This window comes from Eubalaena glacialis, chromosome 18 (assembly GCF_028564815.1).
Source record: "Eubalaena glacialis isolate mEubGla1 chromosome 18, mEubGla1.1.hap2.+ XY, whole genome shotgun sequence".
NCBI classification, from domain to species: domain Eukaryota; kingdom Metazoa; phylum Chordata; class Mammalia; order Artiodactyla; family Balaenidae; genus Eubalaena; species Eubalaena glacialis.
Window position 1 is genome coordinate 29,882,519 of NC_083733.1, and position 16,477 is coordinate 29,898,995.

Consider the following 16,477-nt stretch of genomic DNA (forward strand, 5'->3'; position numbering starts at 1 on the left):
TGGTTGGCTTTCCCTATGTTTTTATGTCTATGCAATACCAAATATCTGCATAGAAATGAAAAAAAATGGAGCAGCTAAATAGATATTTTGGTCCTGTTGACACCAGCACCTTGGATTCTCAGCAGATATTTTTTACATTTGCCTTTGACTGAAGACTAGGGCCATATATAATGTCTAAATGGCTAGGAAAATACATCTCTTATAAATATTGGCTGATGGGCATAGGAGAGGGAGCAATACAGAGCTGGAATTTTAGGGTACCTATGACTCAGTTGCTTCAAGTCTACCCATATTACATGGGTATTACATTACCCATATTACCTGTATTACAGGTTCATAAGTTGCTTTCTTCCGTTCTCCCAGTCACTCTGGAGGTTAAATAGGGGAGGTTTTCTTATCTTCTTTTCATAGATGAACAACTGGGGTCCAGAGGGATTAAGCCTCTGGTTCAGGTCACATAACCGATTAGCATTTGAGACAACCCGGGAACCAACGGGTCTCTGAACTGATGCTTGTTCCTCTCAGGGGTTCTAGCACCTTTTGCAAGAAAGCATGAAGTCTGACCTTGGATTTCTATACAGGCTTTGGGAGGTAGCCTGGCAGGTCTTCCCATCTCTGCGAAGGCGGTACCTTGCTCTTTCATTTGGCTTTTGCTATATCAGATTTCCCCTGGCAGTTTTAAAGCCACACATGCTTCTGCTTTCTGATTGTTCAGGTTTATTCTAACAGAGAGCTCAGAAGAGAAAGTTTGCACTGTTCATAGCAATCACACAGGCACGGCGCCGAGTATGAGGCATTTAATCAACAGTGATAAATCCACCAACAGGACCTTGGGTCTCCTCACCTGCATTTCTGAAACCGTCTGCCCCAAAGCTGGAGTCCTTCAGAGGGGGGATGCCTATATCTGCTCCAGGCACATGCTGCTTTGAATCTGCGGAGATGGAGACATTGGGCACAGTAGCCGAGAGAAAATGGACTTGACAGAGACAGCATGAAATACACAAGCGGGATTAGACTGTCAGTGTAGACCGGAGAACATAAACCATTTCCTGTGTCACTCTCTAGCTCAAGGGCAGGGGCAGAGCAGAGGGGAAACCTGCAACTATAATTATGAAATATAAATTTATACATATATAAAGGGGAAGCCTGAGAGTGGATATTAACCACTAAAACTCCTTTTACGTTATAAACACCACAGGGATATGAAAAAGCAGTGTGGGGATTAAGGGCATCTTTTTGCCTGGGGACTAATTTATTACTGTAGATTATGCAGTTAACGGAGAAAGGGAAAGTTGATACTTGGTTGTTTCTCTGTAAAAGTTAAATGTGAGTAACGGGAGGATCCCGCCCCTGGCTGTAAACACTTGATGATGGAGAAAAAGGTGGCCAAGAGTTTATGGGAGCAAAGCACTGGTTTGAGAGACAATGCTGGAATCTAGCCCTGGCCCTGCCACTGATTGCCTGGGAGGCTTTAGACAATTCTCTGTCCCTCTGGAAGCCTCAGTTTACTCAGCTGCAAAATGGAGAGCCTGAGTTCCATGATCTACAAAGGTCCCTTGGGCTCACATCTCTCTGGGAGTCAGGTCACACTTCCTTTTCCAGGACTTAAACACTCCTCTGCTACCTATAAGCACAGACTCTCTGGAAAGTTCTTTTTATCATGGATGGTGCATCGAAATCTTTTGAGCATCTTTAAAAAGCACACACGCCCAGCCTCGCCCTCTGAGAATTTGAGTAAGCCTCAAGTGTGGCCTGGACATCTGTATTCAAGAAGAATGTAAAATATAGCAGTGTGTACATGTCAATCTCAAACTCCTAATCTATCCTTCCCCCCACTCTCCCCCCCCGTAACCATAAATTCGTTCTCTAAGTCTGTGAGTCTGTTTCTGTTTTGTAAGTAAGTTCGTTTGTATCATTTTTTTAAGATTCTGCATATAAGCGATATATCATATTTGTCTTTCTCTGCCACACTTACTTCACTTAGTATATGATAATCTCCAGGTCCATCCATGTTGCTGACATGTACACATTACTGTATTTAAATTAGAGAAACCAACAAAGACCTACTCTAGAGCACAGGGAACTCTGCTCAATATTCTGTAATAATAACCTAAATGGGAAAAGAATTTGAAAAAGAATAGATACATGTGTATGTATAACTGAATCACTTTGCTGTACACCTGAAACTAACACAGCATTGTTAACTATACTCCAATATAAAATAAAAATTTTTAAAAGTTAAAAAATTAAAAAAGAAAAAAAATTGAAAAAGGAATATATAAAATTAAAGTAGAATATTCATGTGGTAAAAAGCCAGATTACCTGTGGGAGATATGATTGATTGTCTAATTGATACCCACTCCTTGCCTCTTCCTGGCTAAGCACATCCTGATGTTGGCTGGGGTGGCCATGTGAAGTTGTAACCACCTACTCCTGGATTCTAGCACCTCTGGATGGGGAACAGGAGCATGCCGTGTGAACCAATTCTGGCCAATAAGACGTAGAGGAAGTCTGTGTGGAGGATTCTGGGAAAGCACTTGTTTACATGATAAAAGAGGACAGAAGCAATGGTGGCACTTGCCCTCTCTTTTCAGTCTTGAACGTGGATGTGATGACTGAAGCAGCAACATTCATTCATTCATTGGTTCAACAAATGTTTATTGAGCGCTAACTCTGTATCAGGTAGGATTCTACGGTGCTGGGGTACAGCTGTGAACAAAAAAAGTTCCCATCCTCATAGAGCTGACATTCTGGTGCAGGAGACAGACAATAACCAAGGTACACAGGTAAAATATAGAGATGCAGATGAAGATAAATGCTGTAGAGGAAAAAACAAAGCAAGGAAGGAGAGTTACCAAGAGTGTAAGGTCAAGATAATTGCACAAATGTAGCCCTGTTATCAGGGAGCCAATAAAACACTACCTCTGGACTTCTGGTTATGTCAGACAAATAAACTGGTTTTGTTTAAGTCTCTGTTAATTGGGTTTTCTATTACTTACAGCTGAATGAATTCCTGAGAGACAGTGTAGTGGGGTTGCAAAGAGACAAGTAAGTCATCTGATTATTTCATCCCCACTCTCCAGAGGCACAGACTCCTAACAGTTTCTTGGCTGCCTTCCAGAAATTTTCTATGTTAATATAAGCCATATAAGTATTAACTATATATAATCTCTCAATCTCTCTCTGTCTGTCTCTCTGTCTCTCTCCGTCTCTCTCTCTCTCAAACACACACACACACACACACACACACACACACACACACACACAATTAATGACAGTATAGCATGGGGGTTGGAGGTCTGGATGTAGGCAGCCTATATGTATTGCATGATATACAGGCTGCCTATATTGTGGCTCCAACACTTTCCAGCCATGATTATCTTGAATAAGTTTCTTAATTCCTGTTTTTCAATTTCCCCATCAGGAAAATGAGAATAACAAGCTTACCACAGTTTCTTCTGATGATTTAATAAATTATTAGGTACAGCACAAAGAGCTGTCCCTGGTACATTGTGACCACTCAGAAATGTTTGCTACTTTATACACAATGAATATCCTTTTATTCACTTGACCGTCTACTTGTACCTCTTTCCAACATGCACATAGGTATTCCTCTTCTGGACATGTGTGTATTATTCCTCAGTACAGAGATCAGTATTCTTTTCTCTTAATGTCCATGGGACATTTGAATGAGCCCTCCTGATGGAGGACCATGTTCTAAAAGGACTTATGTCACACAGAAGCTGGCTAACAGCACAAGGAGAAGCTACTGAGATTGACCTTCTTTCTTCTTTGCTAGCCTTCCCTTTACATGGCTCCCCATCTTCTACTGTCTCTCACCCCACTCTGTACACTTTCCCCTTTAGTTATGTGCAGAGCTAGGCACACTTACAGGGCAGCATTTATGATACATTCTACTTAAGCATTTAAGAACTGGACCTTTGCAGACTTTTCCTCCATGAGGTTGCATCTCTTGTTTTAGGATGGATGGAGAAAGAAAGAAAGAAAGAAAGAAAGAAAGGAAGGAAGGAAGGAAGGAACCTAGAAGTCCTCTATCTACATAGACACATAATAGGTAATTTGGTGGCATTAATCCTATGAAGGAAGACGTATTTAAATAACAACTAGTCCAATGGGGGCACAGACATGAAATAAATCAGATAATAATACCATAACACGTTAAGTGTAATGAGGGAGAATAAGCATAAAGGGCAATGGGAGTGACTAATCTTAACTAATTGTGCCTTATAGCTTGTGCAGAAGATCAGGAAATGATCTGGCTGTGACAGGCAAGCTGGGTTTTTGATCAGAGAAGGAGGAGGGGGCATTCCAGGTAAGAGAGGAAATCAGCATAGGCAGAGCCATGAAGTGAGATATTGGGGATCATAATAGGGTATATGGGAACGCATGGATGGGATGGGGCCAGAGAAGGTGATGGGGGCAGACTGAAAAGGGTGTTGGGTCCCACTGAGTCTCTGATTAGCTGCTCTGGGATCTAGCAGTGTCATAAATGACAAAGCTGATGAGATGCAGCATCTTCTAGAGCTCTAACCCTTGCGCAGTACACACTGTCAGCTTCTTTCCTATCCCATCCTCCAAGCGGTACCATTCTGTAGGGGCTCCAAAAGAAAGTGACTAAAGTTGCTGAGTCTGGGAGAGAAATACAGAAAAGTAGGTCATGGGCAGTGGGAAGGCTGAAAATGATGTGCCTCTGTCTTGAGGGTGGGTGCTTAACACAGGTATTAGTCAAGATTCTTTAGGTTGCTGCAAGAGATGGAGCCTGGCTCGGTTAAGAACAAAAAGGTAAATGAGCAGTGGATGAAAGGATGAGTTAGAAATCCCACTTTAGGGAAACATATCCAGAGGTCTCAGCAAGAGGCTCAAAGACTTTCTCTCCAGAAGGCTGCCATTAAGCAGTCTCGGCCTCCAATAGCTATGTCCCTCTTATAAGTGTCATATTCCTGAGAGAGAGAATCTGATTGGTCCATTTTTGGTCTAGTATTATTATGGCTGGACCAATCATCTGTGGCCACAGAATGATGGGGTGATGGTCCAAACTTGGGCACTGAGGCTTGAGGGGTCACCTGTTATGAACCAAACAGCACCACCCTCCCCAATCCAAAACGGTGGATCAAAGAGTAAATCAGGGCAATCCCCAGGAGTGAAACATAGCTGTCCTCCATTCAGGGCTTGGAGGGGGGCAGCTAGAACTACCTCTGCTGGATCCAGGCCCCAAGAAATTTGGAATTCATAATTTACGAAGGCAACAGGGAGCCAACAAATCCATTCAGCACACATGAAATATTTCAAGTGAGGCACAAGGGACCCGGAGCAGGTCTTAGAGAAGACGGATTTACATCTGGCAATAAAATCCCACCTCCAGTAACCTTTGCACTTAGGTCTGGATTTTGTCTGGATCTTAAAGCTTTTATAAGTGTTCAAGAGCATGAACTCTGTAAGGTTTGGAATGTCTCTTGCCTTCTCTCCCCCCAGTGATTGGGCTGCCATGATAAGGTTGGGGGTGCCTACCTTTCATTCTCCCAGTCCTGGAACTCTTGGGTGATGTACTTAACGTTGCTGAGCTCCAGCGTCCTCACCTGTGAAATGGGGTTGCTCCTACCAACCTTATAGGATGGTCATGAATACAAAATCCAGAACACATTTGGAAGCATTTTGTAAAGCAACAAATGAGTGAATGTGATTATTTTGTGATCTTGCTGGAGTTTGGTTTTGGAGGTAGAAAATCATTGCTTTGGGTCTCAGCTTTGCTTAGGAAAGTCACCTTGCCTCTCTGATCCTCAGTTTCCTCATCTAGAAAATGGGGACAATAGTGCCTATCTTGTGATGTTATTGTGAGGGTTAGATGATAATGCATGCAAGTGGTCTTGGATGGGTCTGAGCACAGGGTCTAGGCACAGCACGTGATAATCCTCCCCAGCTCCCATGGAAGTGTTCAAGAAGTCAAATCTAACATTCATGGTGAATGCGGGTCTCTCTAGGCACCAAGAGGCCTTTGGAGTCCCTATTTGTGGTAGATATTTCTAGCACTCACCTATATAATTCTCCTTTCCTTCTTGGTATACTGGAGACAACACTTCCAAGCATCCTTGCCATTAGAGTGTCATGTTATTAATCTGGGCCACAGAATAATGAGTAATGTGAGTCACTTCCAGGCTGAGGAAATGAGAAGTCTCTGTATGAGATGCCCATCATTCTCTTCCCTTGAGTCTGCAAATATGCAGGTCTCAGGTGGACATGGTGGAGCCACTGGATCTCTGAGTCACTGCATGGAGGATGGTTGGCTTTAAGATTCTCAGACCTGTCACAAACTTTGCAAAAATTAAGCCACTGAGATTTGGGAGACGTTTGTTATCGAAGCATATTCTAACTTATCCTGACGAATATACGATTCTATTGTTTACTACCTATGTGATCTTGGACAAGCAACTTAACTTCTCTGAGTCTTCCTTTGTCTGTAAAATAGGATAAATAATGGCATTAACTCATAAGGTTATTAAACGAGATGATGCATGTAAAATGCTTAGGTCTGGGTTTGGCCATAGAATATGCTTGATGATCATGGCAGTAGTGATGGTAGTAATGGTAGTGGGGTGATGGTGATGATGGTGGTGATTCAGAAGCTGGATATAGTAACTGGATTCAAACCCTTTTACTTAAGTAGAAGAACCCAGATAATCTCCAACTCTAGACAGTGGGCAAGCATTTTCTTTGGCACATGCTGGTGCATGGCTTATTGTATCATGTGAAACCAATTAAGTGTCAATACCTGTGGTGGTCTATGCAACTGCCTAGTCTGTATATAAAAGGAGAATACAAAAACATTTGCCTTATTTGGAAAGCTATTAACCAGAGAGCCCAGCCGACAATATGCTCTTCTATTCTTAGTGTTATTACTTTTTTCATTTGACAAGAGTGTGAAGTCAGGCATTGTACTGAGCGCTGCCGCTGTAGGGATGAGTGAGAACTGGTGTGTGCCCTCAAGGAGCTCATGGTCCACACAACATTTATAATAACTACACTGAGATACTATAAGAACAGGAGTACGTGTTTTATATCTCCATTGCCACTTTACCCCAATACCAGATTGCACACAATGTGATTCCATGGCAAGAACTTGGGCTTTGTAGACAAAGGGACGTGAGTCTGAATTCCAGCTCTGCTACTTCCTGGCTGTGTCTTTGGGTAAAATTCTTGACTTCTGTTAGCCTTAGGTTCCTTTTCTTTGAAAAGGGGATGATAATTGCTATCAAGTTGTGAGAATTAATTCCAATGTATGTAACATACCTTCAGCAGAACTTAGCATTTAATAGGTGCTGAATAAATATTAGCAGTTCTTAAGTTCCTTGAGGTTCTACATTGTTCTGTACACCCAACATCTCGACCATAGAAAGTGGTCCATATGTATTGATGGAATGGCAGGCAGAGAAAATGATTTTCAACAATAAAGCACTACTTGAGGTATTTGTATATTTTGAATCCATTTTCTGTTTATACAGGGACTTTATTTGTTTTTAATTAAAAAATTCTTAGCCAATTATTATCATTGTTTGAGTGAAGCCCTTCTTGCTAACTTTCTTTCTTTCTTTTTTTGTGATACCCATTTCCACTCCCCTTCGTATGTAAGGATAAGTATGATATATGTAAAATATGTAATGTGGTTTTGTGTGTGTGTGTTTAATTTATATGAATAGGATTGAACTAAACTTAAAAAAAATTTTTTTTTAATTTATTTATTTTTGGCTGAGTTGGATCTTTGTTGCTGCGCGCGGGCTTTCTCTAGTTGCAGTGAGCAGGGGCTACTCTTTGTTGTGGTACACGGGCTTCTCATTGCGGTGGCTTCTCTTGTTGAGGAGCACGGGCTCTAGGCGCACAGGCTTCAGTAGTTGTGGCTCGCGGGCTCTAGAGTGCAGGCTCAGTAGTTGTAGTGCACGGGCTTAGTTGCTCCAGGGCATGTGGGATCTTCCGGGCCCAGGGCTCGAACCCGTGTCCCCTGCATTGGCAGGCAGATCTTTAACCACTGCACCACCAGGGAAGCCCTGTACTGAACATTTTGCTCTCCTTCCTACTTATCTCTTGAAGCCTTCTGCTTTGTGACCTGTCCACATTGTTTTATGTATGTCTAGTTCATTGTTCCTTACTACTGTATATATATTCCACGTCGTCCCTTTTTATTAGCCAGAACATTGGATTTACCAGAACACCTTTATTCCCCAGCCAAGACTACTCTACTAGAAATATTGTTTTCATTTTCTACTGAGTAAATCAGTCATTAAATTATGACCTTATGATGCAATTATAGCAATAACGATGGCCGTGCCCACTTGCCCACATTGAGAATTATAGTAGGAAAGAACTGAAAGCAAGCTCTTTGATTTTATGTCTCACTGTTATGTGTATGCTTGCCCATGTGCATGTGTGCTTTTGGCAATATGTACTTTCCTGTGTTTTAAATAAATATTCCAATTTCCATAATTTTAGTGAATTTCCATGGTGCATGAAAATATAAACTCAGGGCTATGATGTCAATTAGGACAATTCATATCCCATAATAAAAGCAGCCTTGAGTTTAGAGGCAGGCGATCTACATTCAAGTTTGGGTTCTGCCTCTTGTTAGCTGCGTGATTTCAGCCAAGCCGTTTAACCTTTTCTGTAAAGTGGAGAGTAATAAATACAGGGTTGTCACAAGGATAAATGAAATGACAGTTGGACATGCTATAGAAATGCAGCATCATATCATATTTTTTTGTTTCAGATATGGAGTTTTAAAACTGAAAGTAATTGGCAAACACTCAAGGGCCTGCTCTGATGGTGCCCCTTTCCCATTTGTGCCCATGAAAGATGTTTCTAATTGAGCTGGATGCAGCCTCACAATCCTTTTCAACTTAGCACTCCTGGAAGACTACCAACTCATTAGGGATGACTTGCACCCCAAATTTTAATTTTTAGTTTTTGCCATTCCTCATTTGGGCACTGTGTTGAGTCCACTAGGGAAGAGCAGAGGTGAACATGTCCTAGGCTTGCCTTCAGAAAGCCTAAAGTCATGCAGGGGCAGCAGGCATAATTAGGTCCAAAACAAGACAAAGTATAATCTTATGATGAATCACCCAAGTGCTATGGATACACAGAAAAATGGGAAATGGATTCTACGATGGACATCATTGAACGTTTCTTGGAGCTGATAGCATTTCAGCTAAGGCTTCAAGGTCAGAGATGATTTGGGAGGTGCACACGTTGTGAAGAACATTCCAGGTAGGAGGAAGGGTCTAATCAAGTTTAAGATATAAGAAGTGCAAAGTGTGTGTGGAGAGTAGCTAAATCTGGCTTAAATCCAGGTACCATACTGTAAGATAGACAAGATACACTGAACATTATGATAAGAAGTTTAGAGTATACTCTTCTACTTTTGCTACCACTATTAGTAATGTTACTAGTACAAATTGGTATTTATTGAGCACTTAGGCTGTTCCAAGCACTGTGCTAAGCATTGTAGATACATGATCTCATTTGATAATCATAAAAACTCTATAAAATAGTATATCAGTTAGCTATCACTGTGTAACAAACATTTCCAAAATTTAGTAGCTTAAATTTACAGTCATGTGTTATTTATCATGAGTCTAGAGAGGTTCTTCAGATCTGGGTCAAGCTTGGCTGATTTCAGCCTCACTCGTATGTCTGTATTCAACTGATGGGTCAGCTTGGGCCTGGCAGGTCTAAGATGACCTAAGCTGGGAAGCCTCTGTTGAATGCTTTCACATCCTTTCAGCAGGCTAGTTGGGCTTGCTCACATGTCTTTGGTAGGATTCTGAGATAGAGATCAGAAACATTCAAAGCCTCTGAGGTCTAGGTTTGGAACTGGCACAGTCACTATTCTATCTGGCCAGCCCAGATTCTAGGAATGGGGAAATAGGCTCCACCTCTTGATGGGAGCTGCTGTGAAATCACATTGTAATCAATCTACCACAAGTAGTAGCTACTATTATTATCTTTATATTACAAGTGAAGAAACTGTGGTCACAGGAGGTTGAGTGTCTTGCCCAAGTTCATGTAGCTGGTAAGTGAAGAACCAGAACTTGTACTTAGCTTAGTTAGCAGGGGGAGCCAATGAAGATCATGTGCATAGGAGTGATGCTTTCAGCAGAATGGAAGGAAGGAGTATTTCTATGGCTAAAAGCTGGCACCATGGAGAATGGAAACCTTGATTATTCCAACATCATTCCACCCCGCTTTCAGCTCAAGTTGGCTTTGGGACATAGCATTCTCTCGGAGCACTGCGTGGTTACGGTATTGGCTTTTGAAAGACGCTCTTACTGAGCCTGCCTTTGCTCCAGTCCCTTAATCTTCTGTGCCTTTCAGGAAACCAAGCGCTGTCCTTTCAGGGCACCTTCCCAGTATGTTCTGTGATTATTAGGCATCTCCAAGCGGAAAGGACCTGTCGTTCCCAGGACTCATGTCACCCCAGCATCCCTGCATGGCAGCTGCCATTGGCTGAGCCCTCCGGAGACTCTGGAGAATTAGCGAGGACCTAGCATCCCAGTCGCCTCACTTGCCGTCATTCAGAGATCTGGGCATGGTGACACGGGACTCTTCCTGGAACCAGAAGCAAACCTGAAATCTAACCTTAATCAGATGTGGGCTTCAGAACTGGATACCTGTTAACTCTGGTGACTGGACGTTAAAAGGCGTAACGTGGCTTGATTTTCTCCTAGGTCAAGTGCAAGAGACCTTTCATAAGTAAAGTTATTCAGAGATCACAAATTCAGAGCCACGGTTCCCATTACCATTGATTCCAGGTGGCAATCTGCCCAGGAGAGTCTGTGTAGCTTAGTGGGAGGTTAAGAGCCCATGCTTTGCAAAAAGACAAACTCAGGGTCGAATACTACAGCCCATTTCCTTTCTGTGAAGTTCCTAGACAAGGGACTTTTAATCTCTGTGGGCCTTGGTTTCCTCTTTATAAAATGAAAACGGTAATATCTGCTTCTCGGGGTTGGCATCAGAATTAGGTGAGCTGGTGAAGACCTCCCAGTGGCCACTCTGATCAAGAGCAGGGTTGCATCATCGGAAGAGGGGAATCTGAAATCTTGCAAAATCACCTAGGAAGAAGCCAAGTGCATGCAAAGAATCTGACCATTCCTCTTCCAAGCCTTGATATTCATAATTAACAGTTCTGCCCACTACTAATGTGCTCTGCTTGATGAGACCCTCTGTATCAGTGGTTCTCAAAACTGGCTGCACATCACAATCACTTGTGGAGCTTTCAAATACCTCAATGCCCAGGTCCATTTCGAGGCCAGTTAAATCAGAACCTCTGGGGTGTGGCCCAAGAATCAGTAGTTTTCAAATTCCTTAGGGTCGGAACTAGGGTAAGGTACGGGAGCTGCCTAGTGTGCAGAATTTAAGGAGGTGCCCCTGGTCAGGTGCCAACTCTGCTCGCAGGACCCTGAGAGTGAGTGCCTCCTTAAATGTTGCACACTAGGTACCTTACTCTGCTCACCCTGGCCCTGGCTCTGTTCCCAAGGTGATTTCAGTCATCAGCCAAAATTTTAGGAATTGTTAAATCTGGGAACTTATGTCATATATCCATGGGCCACAAAAGTGACCCTGTTCCATTCTGCTTTCTGGTTCTGTCTTCCTTCCTTTCCACCACCCCCTCTATTATTCCCTGACAAATGGAATAAACTATTTGCCCCAGACTTCCAAATCACCAAAGTGTCCAGCAAACACAGGGTCCTTTAGTTAAAAGGACTTATTCTCTTAAGTGTAGAGTTGAGCACATTTTTTTTTTCATCATTTTAGGGGACCCCCCCCACTGCACCCTAGTGACTTACCAAGAGTTTTAATAAATGATGTATCAATAACACTGGGCTTTTATGAGAATGGTCTGCTAAAAGCCCCCCAAATCCTCTTTATGTTACAGCCCTGATTGTTACATTTATTATGTTATGTTGTAGTAGGCTCTCCCTGTGAAAATAAAAATCAAGTTCATTCATTGTTATGGCACCTCATCACATAGAAAACCACCTGGCGTATATAGTAGGAACATTCAAAAATGAATGAATGAATGAATAGTCCAATGTTTAGACTCCATTTTATCTTTTCCCTTTGGACCAAGTGGTCCAATTTCATCATTGTTCTCTCTTGGAGCTGCTTGAGGGCGGGGACGGATGGTCAGAATCACGTTTTGCACACAGTAGGAGGGCAGGAAACATTTAATACAATGAGACAAAGCACCAGTGCCCCTGGAACCCATGCCCTCTCTCTCAGCCGGGGAGTAGCTTAAAGAAGCTTCCCAGAAAAGGTGCTGACAATAGCTCAGGATTCTAAGAAGAGAAAAGCCTAGCGCTGGCAACAGGAGCTGCTCTTGACCTGTAGTGGGGAAGGCTGGCCCAGGCTGTGGCTTGAGAGCGGGCCAGCAGAGGGGGGCAGCTCTGGGACTCTCCTGCTTGGGGAAGGCAAGCCATGGCTTGGAGGAGAAGAGAAAGGAGACCTCTTCTTGGCTCCCCAGTTGGCCTCTTAGGGTCTGAGGCTGAGTTTGGAGAGGGAGGGTTGGAGGAGAGGCCCTGAAGCTCAATGTAACATCAGCTATGCTCCCAGCTGCCTCTCTTTGAGGACATACATCTAGGAAAGAGGCCTGCAATTCAGACCCGTGCAGCAGCCAAAATCTTTTTTTTATTAAAATGCTTTGTGCTGCAGGATACCGGGGAGTTAAGCTGATCTGTCTCTGAGAGTGTGTTTGCCTAGAGCGCACTATTAGATACTTTGTCTTCTTTAAAATAATACTAAGAGATGGGCTTTATAAAGTCTCTCTGTTCCTGCCCTATATTGCCATCTGCAGAAACGGGGCCAGGAGAAGAGACCATTGGCCCTGCTGGGAAGGGCCTTGGTGTACCACGAAGTGAGGGCTTTCCCACTGCCTGGATCCCCAGCAGTGGGCAAGCTGGAGTAAACAAACTGGTTTGATTCTGGAGACGTAATTTGTGAAAACACGGCGTTATCCGCCAGGACAAAGATAGTGCTGCAGCATCTCCACCTCCTGTTACAGATGCTATCAAATCGTTCATAGTAGCATTCCTCTTGGATAAAAGATTTTATCGAGATCATTTATTTATAAAGAAAATAGTGCCTATAATGGCATCATTACGTCCCCCGTTAATCAGCCCTTTCGTCTTTCACACTGTGTTCAAGCTCATTAGTATTTGGAAGATAAAATATATACACTTGGTTATCCTTGGGCACCTCATGATTTAAAAAGGAAGAAGAAAAAAAACCCTGACAGCAAATCCTTGAAAGTGATTGCTTTTTACGGGCTCTGTGCACGGAGTTTTGTGTTTCTTTGAGCATGTAAAGGCGTCTCATAACACATATTACACTGGTAGCCTCGGCAGGTTTTAGTCATAAATATAACCACTCTCTTAAGTGGTGCAATATGTATTATTTTTCTCCTGTGAACTTGGGGCCTCACAACATGATTCTCCAATTGCAAATAATAAAATGTGGGCGAGATCGGTATTCCTAATTCAAGAATAAACTAGAAGAAATGTCGTGTTTAAAACTGCATGAACACGGAGACAGACTGATACACTGGTGGGTAGCAAGCGACTTCTCTTTCTGCCCCAATTTGAAGAACTGCCTAAGCCCTGCATTTCTCCATTTAAATATCTCTTGCTTGGGTTGCCACAAAGAGCCTTTGTACTTTATTCTGAAAAGCTGTAGGCATAGGATTATGTGTTCTCCCACATCTTATTTTAGGTACCAGCAGCAAAGTATACCAAAGGCAAATTTATGTTTAGGGCTATCAATAAAACATAACTGAGAGTCTGCTAAATTAGTAATCATGAAAAACCTAGCCAGATCGCTCTTTCTCTCACTTCCTCTCTCTCTCTTTTTAATATTACAAAGCAACTTTTAAAGAATTTGCCTTCGGTGTGAGGGAGGTCTCCTAAGACAATGTATACTTAAATATCTCAGAGGTACCTGCAGGCCTTATTTTTGGACTAGGGTATCAAGGGAGAGCTAAACTAAAATCTAATAATGGTTTTAAGTTAAATGCCTTCAAGTACTGCCAAGGGCTTTTACTATCAGATGTCCATCACGAGAGGCATAATTTATCAGCAAGATGGAAAAGATAGTGTTTGTCAGCAGTTGTTATTAACTCAAATGAATAGATAGTTTTGCCCGGGCCTCTAAAAGCTCTGTTTCAATCTCACGGACACCAAAAAACTACACATGAAACCATTTAGCCAAGAGGGAAAATTACTCCCCATCTTACCACAATGACTCTGGATTTTCTGAAGGGAACATAAACAGTAAAGCAGAAAGGAAGATGCCCGACATGAGGCAGTGTCGGGGAGGGTGAGGTCCAGCCCGAGAGAGAAAGCTCTTTCTTTATGATGGGTTTTATATCCAGAGGGAAAGCTTTTCTCGTTATCGGGGGTCACAGAGCCATCTGGTACCCCCAGAAGGCGGCATGCAGACAGGAGTCTGGGTGTGGTTTCTTTTTGGTGCCTAAATCATTTGCAAGAAGTCGAAGGACTAGAAAACACAGACAATTATCTCTCTCGGCTGCTAGGATATGAGGGCTGGAAGGCCTCCGAGATCAGTTGGCAGAGTGGTTTTCATTTTCTTTTTAGCCTCAGAACTCTTTCTTCTTTCAAATATCATACTGAACTCTGATTATAAAAGAGATAAAAGCAGAGTGCTCTGGTTAAGGTGCAGATGGGGGTCCAAAATCCCACTGCCTGAGGCCCAGACCCTCCTCCTACAATAGCTTCTGTGAAGTGCCTAAGGGCTCAGCAGAACATAAATTTGAAACCACTGCTTTAGGGCTTCCCTGGTGGCGCAGTGGTTGAGAATCTGCCTGCCAATGCAGGGGACACGGGTTCGAGCCCTGGTCTGGGAAGATCCCACATGCCGCGGAGCAACTAGGCCCGTGAGCCACAACTACTGAGCCTGCGCGTCTGGAGCCTGTGCTCCGCAACAAGAGAGGCCGCGACAGTGAGAGGCCCGCGCAACGCGATGAAGAGTGGCCCCCGCTTGCCGTAACTAGAGAGAGCCCTCGCACAGAAACAAAGACCCAACACAGCCAAAAATAAATAAATAATAAAAAAATTAAAAAAAAAACAAACAAAAAAACACTGCTTTATTAGCTTTGCTCGCTCCCAACCCTGAGACTCAGAGAGGGGAAGGGACTTGTCCAAAGTCACACAGCTGACACAAAGGGCAGAGAAGAACCGAGTAATGCCAGTCATGCGCTTTGCCTGCTTTAGTTATTAAGATTCAAAAGCAGATAACTTGGACTTCCCTGGTGGCACAGTGGTTAAGAATCCGCCTGCCAAAGCAGGGGACACGGGTTCGAGCCCTGGTCCGGGAGGATCCCACGTGCCACGGAGCGGCTGAGCCCGCGAGCCACAACTACTGAGCCCCCAAAGCCACTGCTATGAGAAGCCCACGCACCGCAAGGAAGAGCAGCCCCCGCTCTCCGCAACTGGAGAAAGCCCGCGCGCAACAACGAAGACCCAACACGGCCAAAAAAAAAAAAAGCAGATAACTTGCTTCCTTGGCCACACCTTGCCTGCAACATGCTTTGCCAGTTTCAGAAGCCGTGCATATCCACGTGGTTCTGTCTTGCGCATTTCTTGCTTTATTCTTCCTGGCAGTGAGCAGGCAAACTTATCATCAAGCAGTTTTAAAGATGACATGTAACCCTAATGATGATTTCCACCTCATCATTTTTTTTTTTTAACATTGGAGGCTTGCATGTATATTTCATCTCTTCAGTTTACCGTAACTCTAATAGAGAAGCTGGGACTTTCGCGACTGTTTGGAAATCCATGGTCTGTAGGTTCAGCACCTCCCAACAGTTTTACTCACTTCAGCCACGTGGCTCCAGCGGGAGCAGCCTGGTTTTCACAAAACCCCACCCCACTGACCTCCGTGGATCAGCATTGGACGCTGAGTGGAACCGTATGATATGAAGCGCAGAAGTTGTGACTCAGCCATGTTCCCTAACAAGGGGGATTCTCTTTTGCGGTGAGGGAAAATGAATTCCGTCCGCTAAGTCTGAGGAGGAGAGAGCAAATCTCTGGATCCAGTTGTTTAGCTTTTATCAGCTGTAGAGCAGGTCCAGCTGTAACATGGTCCCTCACGTGCTCTGGCTGTTTCACCCATCCTTCAATCCCGGACAGTGAACCAGGTGCTGCAGGTTAGAGGTTGAGGGTTTGGGGTGTGGAATCATGTAAACATGGTGACTAACGCTTGATCTAGGGCAAGTCACTTAGTTGCTCTTTCTGTCTCAGTTTCTTTATCTATAGAATGAGGAAGATAATAGTACCTATCTCATAGAGTTATTGCAGCTAAACACTTGATAAGAATTCAATTTCTAGGACTTAGTCCCAGAGAATCAACTTTCAATTCATTCAGTATATCAGTTCAGGAATGTGTTGGTATAAGTGAGCAG